Source organism: Amblyraja radiata, unplaced genomic scaffold (genome assembly GCF_010909765.2).
Source record: "Amblyraja radiata isolate CabotCenter1 unplaced genomic scaffold, sAmbRad1.1.pri S88, whole genome shotgun sequence".
NCBI lineage: Eukaryota > Metazoa > Chordata > Chondrichthyes > Rajiformes > Rajidae > Amblyraja > Amblyraja radiata.
In genome coordinates this window covers 626,671-634,105 of record NW_022630171.1, presented here as the reverse complement: position 1 = coordinate 634,105, position 7,435 = coordinate 626,671, and the positions used below count along the sequence as shown (strand labels likewise).

At 56.8% G+C, this 7,435-nt stretch overlaps 1 pseudogene; it reads right to left on the bottom strand.

Moving 5' to 3' along the window:
- Positions 1–457: 457 nt before the first annotated feature.
- LOC116969573 overlaps positions 458–7,435 on the bottom strand; it is an 18,324-nt pseudogene continuing 11,346 nt past the window's right edge.

The following is a 7,435-nucleotide window of genomic DNA, read 5'->3' as shown; positions in this document are numbered from 1 at the left end:
AGCTGTCAAACGACTCACCGCAGTACGGGCAGTCGTAGGGCTGGCCACTGGTGTGTACGTGCTGGTGACACAGGGAGTGGGAGTCCATGGCAGAGCGCTCTCCACACACCGGGCTGGGGACGGGACTGTCACCGGTGTGAACCCGCTGGTGGGACAGCAGCCTGGTGGAGCAGATGAAGCCCTTGCCGCACTGGGCACAGGTGAAGGGGCGCTCGCCGGTGTGGGTGAGCTGGTGCCTCTGCAGGTGGCCGTTCTGGGTGAAGCCCTTGCCGCAAAGGGCGCAGGTGTAGGGGCGCTCGCCGGTGTGGGTGCGCTGGTGCACCAACAGCGTGGTGGAGCAGGTGAAGCCCTTGCCACACTCGGCGCAGGTGTAGGGGCGCTCGCCGGTGTGGGTGCGCTGGTGCTTCTGCAGATAGCCATATCGGATGAAGCCCTTGCCGCACTGGGCACAGGTGAAGGGGCGCTCGCCGGTGTGGGTGCTGCGCTGGTGATCCAGCAGGCTGTTCGACTGGGTGAAGCCCTTGCCGCACTGGGCGCAGGTGTATGGGCGCTCACCGGTGTGGGAGCGCTGGTGTATCAGCAGCCTGGTAGAGGTGGTGAAGCCATTGCCGCACTGGGCGCAGGTGTAGGGGCGCTCACCGGTGTGGGTGCGCTGGTGCTTCTGCAGGTTGGAGGAGCAGATGAAGCCCTTGCCGCACTGGGCACAGGTGAAGGGGCGCTCGCCGGTGTGGGTGCTGCGCTGGTGAACCAGCAGGCTGTTCGACTGGGTGAAGCCCTTGCCGCTCTGGGCGCAGGTGTAGGGACGCTCGCCGGTGTGGATGCGCTGGTGTATCAGCAGCCTGGTGGAGTTGGTGAAGCCCTTGCCGCACTGGGCACAGGTGAAGGGGCGCTAGCCGGTGTGGGTGCTGCGCTGGTGAACCAGCAGGCTGTTGGACTGGGTGAAGCCCTTGCCGCACTGGGCGCAGGTGTATGGGCGTTCACCGGTGTGAATGCGCTGGTGTATCAGCAGCCTGGTGGAGTTGGTGAAGCCCTTGCCGCACTGGGCGCAGGTGTAGGGGCGCTCGCCGGTGTGGGTGCTGCGCTGGTGAACCAGCAGGCTGCTGGACTGGGTGAAGCCCTTGCCGCACTGGGCGCAGGTGTAGGGGCGCTCGCCGGTGTGGGAGCGCTGGTGTATCAGCAGCCTGGTGGAGGTGGTGAAGCCCTTGCCGCACTGGGCGCAGGTGTAGGGGCGCTCGCTGGTGTGGGTGCGCTGGTGATTCTGCAGGCCGCTGTACCGGGTGAAGCCCTTGCCGCAGTAGCTACAGGTGTAGGGGCGTTCGCTGGTGTGCACGCGCCTGTGCACCTTCACGTCCGCGGACAACTTGAAGCCTTTGCCGCAGTCGGAGCACGTGAAGGGCCGCTCACTGCTGTGCACCCGCTGGTGCACCCACAGCGCTGACAAGAAGGCAAAGCTCTGGCCGCAGGTGGAGCAGACATGGGGCTTCTCGCCCGTGTGCAACCGCCGGTGCTGCCGTAGCCTAGACAACAAGGCAAAGTTCTCGCCACATGTGGAGCAGCCATAGGGCTTCTCGCCCGTGTGCAACCGCCGGTGGGTCTCCAGGACATCCGCCGTCTTGAAACTCTTGCCGCAGTCCGAGCAGTCGAAGGGCCGTTCTCCCGTGTGCACCCGCTGGTGGGCCTCCAGCTCGCTCGGGCTCCGGCAGGCCTTGCCACACACATCGCACTCATAACGCTTCTCCTTGTTGTGCCCCGTCATCTGGTCCTCCATCGAAGCTCAGACCCTCAAAGCTCAGCCCGCACACCGAGCAGATGGGGGGCTCGCCGTCACCCTGGCCGCCCTCAATGGCCGCTCACGTCCCCGTCTCTCCGTCCACAGCAACGGCTCCTATACCCTGCAGGAGGGGAACACAGAGGGTCAACATGCTGGCAAACAGGACATTACTAGCACATATTGAGTGTGTTTATGGCGGAGGAAACCGTTATATAATTCTGCGCGGCACAATGGAGCAGCGGTACAGTTGCTGCCTCACCGCCAGAGACCCGGGCTCGATCCTGACTACGGGTGCTGTCTGTGCGGAGTTTGTACGTTCTCCCTTTGACCTGCGTGGGTTTTCACTCCGGGTGCTCCTGTTTCCTCCAAAGACGTTCAGGGTTGTAGATGAATCGGCCTCCACAAAATTGCTGAATTGTCCCTAATGTGCGTGGGATAGTGCTAGTGTACGGGGTGATCGCTGGTCGGCACGGACTCCGTGGGCCGAAAGGCCTGTTGTTTCCGCGCTGCATCTCTAAACTAAACTAAACCAAAGGGTGTCGACACAAAACGCCACCCATTCCTACTCTCCACAGATGCTGCCTGACCCGCTGAGTTACTCCAGCACTTTGTGTCTATCTTCTCCACAGATGCTGCCTGACCCGCTGAGTTACTCCAGCACTTTGTCATAAAGTGATACAGCATTGGAAAGAGGCCCTTCGGCCCAACTCGTACCCGAATGGCCTCTACTCCTGCACCTATTGTCTATGTTTCTATTAAAGCCACATTTGCAGATTCTACCTCCAGAACGGCCCAAAATCGCTGATAAACAGCCACTGACAGCCAGCACATCCAGTGAGCGCTAACCAGTTGCAAACTAGCGGTTAACCCGCCTTAACTAGCGATAAATCCCATTTGTGTGAGTTTTCACCATTTTAGCACCAAACCGGCCCCAAATCGCTGCTAAACTGGTCAGCGACGGCCAACACGTCTAGTGAGGGATAACCAGCCGCTAACCAGCGGTTAACCAGCCCTAACTAGCGATACTAGGCGATAAATGCCACATTTGACCACATTGGGAGTTTCAACCCCAGAACTGCTCCAAATCGCTGCTAAACTGGTCAGCGGCGGCCAACACATGTGGTGAGCGTTAACCAGCCGTTAACCAACTACTAACCAGTGGTTAACCCGCCCTAACTAGCGATAAAAGTCACATTTGACCACATTGGGAGATTAAACCCTAGAACGGCCCCAAATCGCCTCTAAACGGGCCAGGGAGGGTTAACACGTTTAGTGATCGTTAACCAGTTGCTAACCAGCGGTTAACCAGCCCTAACTAGCGATATTAGGCGATAAAAGCCACATTTGGCTGCATTTTTCCACATTGGGAGATTCAACCCCCAGAACGGCCCCAAATCGCGGCTAAACTGGTCAGCGACGGCCAACACGTGTGGTCAGCGCTAACCAGCCGCTAACTAGCGGTTAACCCGCCTTAAATAGCGTAAATCCGCCGAAAAAGGAGAAGAAAAGGTGAGACTCAACTCCAGCAGAGAAGCGACAAGATGGCGGCGGCGGGAGGAGGAGGGGGCGGGGCCACGTCGCTGCGTCAGCGCGTCCCTGCACAGAACGTCACCGCGTATGGGGCCGGACGTCATCGCGCGGAGGGGTAGAACGTCACCGGGCCCGGCCCCTCTCATTGCCTTCAATGGAAGAAGTGCCCTGATCAAGGATGGCCGCCGCCTCTCCCTGGGCTTCAATGGAGATGACGGCCAGTATCAAAGATGGCCGCCACACACTGGGATTCATTCACATAGACCTCAATGGAGAAGACTGCCAGTAGCAAGGTGCCAAACCAGTGTTGTATTATGTGCTATAATGCACTATAATACAATGCATACTGCAATATAATGTTGTATTATGTTAGAAACATAGACAACAGGTGCAGGAGTAGAGGCCATTCGGCCCCTTCGAGCCTGCACCATTCGCCATTCAATATGATCATGGCTGATCATCCAACTCAGTATCCTGTACCTGCCTTCTCTCCACACCCCCTGATCCCTTTAGCCACAAGGGCCACATCTAACTCCCTCATAAATATAGCCAATGAACTGTGGCCTCAACTACCTTCTGTGGCAGAGAATTCCAGAGATTCACCACTCTCTCTGTGAAAAATGTTTTCCTCATCTCGGTCCTAAAAGATTTCCCCCTTATCCTTAAACTGTGTGTGTGACCCCTTGTCCTGGACTTCCCCAACATCGGGAACAATCTTCCTGCATCCAGCCTGTCCAACCCCTTAAGAATGTTGTAAGTTTCTATAAGATCCCCCCTCAATCTTCTAAATTCTAGCGAGTACAAGCCGAGTCTATCCAGTCTTTCTTCATATGAAAGTCCTGCCATCCCAGGAATCAGTCTGGTGAACCTTCTCTGTACTCCCTCTACGGCAAGAATGTCTTTCCTCAGATTAGGAGACCAAAACTGTACGCAATACTCCAGGTGTGGTCTCACCAAGACCCTGTACAACTGCAGTAGAACCTCCCTGCTCTTATACTCAAATCATTTTGCTATGAATGCTAACATACCATTGGCTTTCTTCACTGCCTGCTGCACCTGCATGCCTACTTTCAATGACTGGTGTACCATGACACCCAGGTCTCGCTGCATCTCCCCTTTTCCTAATCGGCCACCATTCAGATAATAGTCTACTTTCCTGTTCTTGCCACCATATAACAATGACAGCACGGAAACAGGCCATCTCGGCCCTTCTAGTCCGTGCCGAACACATATTCTCCCCTAGTCCCATCTACCTGCGCTCAGACCATAACCCTCCATTCCTTTCCCGTCCATATACCGATGCAATTTATTTTTAAATGAAAAAATCGAACCTGCCAGCCTCCACCACTTCCACTGGAAGCTCATTCCACACCGCTACCACTCTCTGAGTAACGTTCCCCCTCGTGTTACCCCTAAACTTCTGTCCCTTAATTCTCAAGTCATGTCCCCTTGTTTGAATCTTCCCTACTCTCAGTGGGAAAAGCTTATCCACATCAACTCTGTCTATCCCTCTCATCATTTTAAAGACCTCTAACAAGTCCCCCCTTAACCTTCTGCGCTCCAAGGAATAAAGACCTAACTTGTTCAATCTTTCTCTGTAACTTAGTTGCTGAAACCCAGGCAACATTCTCGTAAATCTCCTCTGTACTCTCTCTATTTTGTTGACATCCTTCCTATAATTTGGTGACCAAAATTGTACCCCATACTCCAGAATTGGTCTCACCAATGCCTTGTACAATTTTAACATTACATCCCAGCTTCTATGCTCGACGTTTCAGAGTGCTGGAGTAACGCAGCGGGTCAGGCAGCATCTGTGGAGAACATGGATAGGTGACGTTTCACAGAATGCTGGAATAACTCAGCGGGTCAGGCAGCATCTGTGGAGAACATGGATAGGTGACGTTTCACAGAGTGCTGGAGTAACTCAACTGGTCAGGCAGCATCTGTGGAGAACATGGATAGGTGACGTTTCACAGAGTGCTGGAGTAACTCAGCGGGTCAGGCAGCATCTGTGGAGAACATGGATAGGTGACGTTTCACAGAGTGCTGGAGTAACTCAGCGGATCAGGCAGCATCGCTGGAGTGAAGGAACCTTCTTCAGACTGAGAGGGAGGCACAGAGATAAGGAAGTGTAAGGTGTTACTCCAGCACTGTTTATGCAAATAGTGTCAGGTTAGGATAATGTGAAGTACAACGAGATCTGTGTGTACTGTTACATCAGTCACTGAAAGTAAGCATGCAGGTACAGCAGGCAGTGAAGAAAGCTAATGGCATAGAAACATAGACAATAGGTGCAGGAGAAGAGGCCATTCGGCCCTTCGAGCCTGCACCGCCATTCAATATGATCATGGCTGATCATCCAACTCAGTATCCTGTACCTGCCTTCTCTCCATACCCCCTGATCCCTTTAGCCACAAGGGCCACATCTAACTCCCTCTTAAATATAGCCAACGAACTGTGGCCTCAACTACCTTCTGTGGCAGAGAATTCCAGAGATTCACCACTCTCTCTGTGAAAAATGTTTTCCTCATCTCGGTCCTAAAAGATTTCCTCCTTATCCTTAAACTGTGACCCCTTGTTCTGGACTTCCCCAACATCGGAAACAATCTTCCTGCATCCAGCCTGTCCAACCCCTTAAGAATGTTGTAAGTTTCTATAAGATCCCCCCTCAATCTTCTAAATTCTCACCTCACCGCAGTACGGGCAGTCGTAGGGCTGGCCACTGGTGTGTACGTGCTGGTGAGACAGGGCGTGGGAGTCCATGGCAGAGCTCTCTCCACACACCGGGCTGGGGACGGGACTGTCACCGGTGTGAATCCGCTGGTGGGACAGCAGCCTGGTGGAGCAGATGAAGCCCTTGCCGCACTAAGCACAGGTGTAGGGGCGCTAGCCGGTGTGGGTGCGTTGGTGCCTCTGCAGGCTGCTGGAGCGGGTGAAGCCCTTGCCGCACTGGGCGCAGGTGTAGGGGCGCTCACCGGTGTGGGTGCGCTGGTGAAGCAGCAGGTTGGAGGACTGGGTGAAGCCCTTGCCGCACTGGGCGCAGGTGTAGGGGCGCTCGCCGGTGTGTGTGCGCTGGTGCTTCTGCAGGCTGTTGGAGCGGGTGAAGCCCTTGCCGCACTGGGCGCAGGTGTAGGGGCGTTCGCCGGTGTGTGTGCGCTGGTGCTTCTGCAGGCTGCTGGACTGGGTGAAGCCCTTGTTGCACTGGGCGCAGGTGTAGGGGTGCTCGCCGGTGTGGGTGCGCTGGTGAACCAGCAGGTGAGTAGACTGGGTGAAGCCCTTGCCGCACTGGGCGCAGGTGTATGGGCGCTCACCGGTGTGGATGCGCTGGTGTATCAGCAGCCTGGTGGAGGTGAAGCCCTTGCCGCACTGGGCGCAGGTGTAGGGGCGCTCGCCGGTGTGGGTGCGCTGGTGAAACAGCAGGGCGCCAGAGTTGGTGAAGCCCTTGTTGCACTGGGTGCAGGTGTAGGGGCGCTCACCGGTGTGGGTGCGCTGGTGAACCAGCAGGGCGCCAGAGTTGGTGAAGCCCTTGTTGCACTGGGCGCAGGTGTAGGGGCGCTCACCGATGTGGGTGAGCTGGTGCCTCTGCAGGTGGCTGGAGCGGGTGAAGCCCTTGCCGCACTGGGCGCAGGTGAAGGGGCGCTCGCCGGTGTGGGTGAGCTGGTGAACCAGCAGGTGGTCGGAGTTGGTGAAGCCCTTGCCGCGCTGGGCACAGGTGTAAGGGTGCTCGCCAGTGTGGGTGCTCTGGTGATTCTGCAGGATGGAGGACTGGGTGAAGCCCTTGCCGCACTGGGCGCAGGTGTAGGGGCGCTCGCCGGTGTGGATGCGCTGGTGTATCAGCAGCGTGGTGGAGTTGGTGAAGCCCTTGCCGCACTGGGCGCAGGTGTAGGGGCGCTCGCCGGTGTGGGTGCTGCGCTGGTGAACCAGCAGGCTGCTGGAGTTGGTGAAGCCCTTGCCGCACTGTGCACAGGTGAAGGGGCGCTCGCCGGTGTGGGTGCTGCGCTGGTGAACCAGCAGGCTGTTGGACTGGGTGAAGCCCTTGCCGCACTGGGCGCAGGTGTATGGGCGTTCACCGGTGTGAATGCGCTGGTGTATCAGCAGCCTGGTGGAGTTGGTGAAGCCCTTGCCGCACTGGGC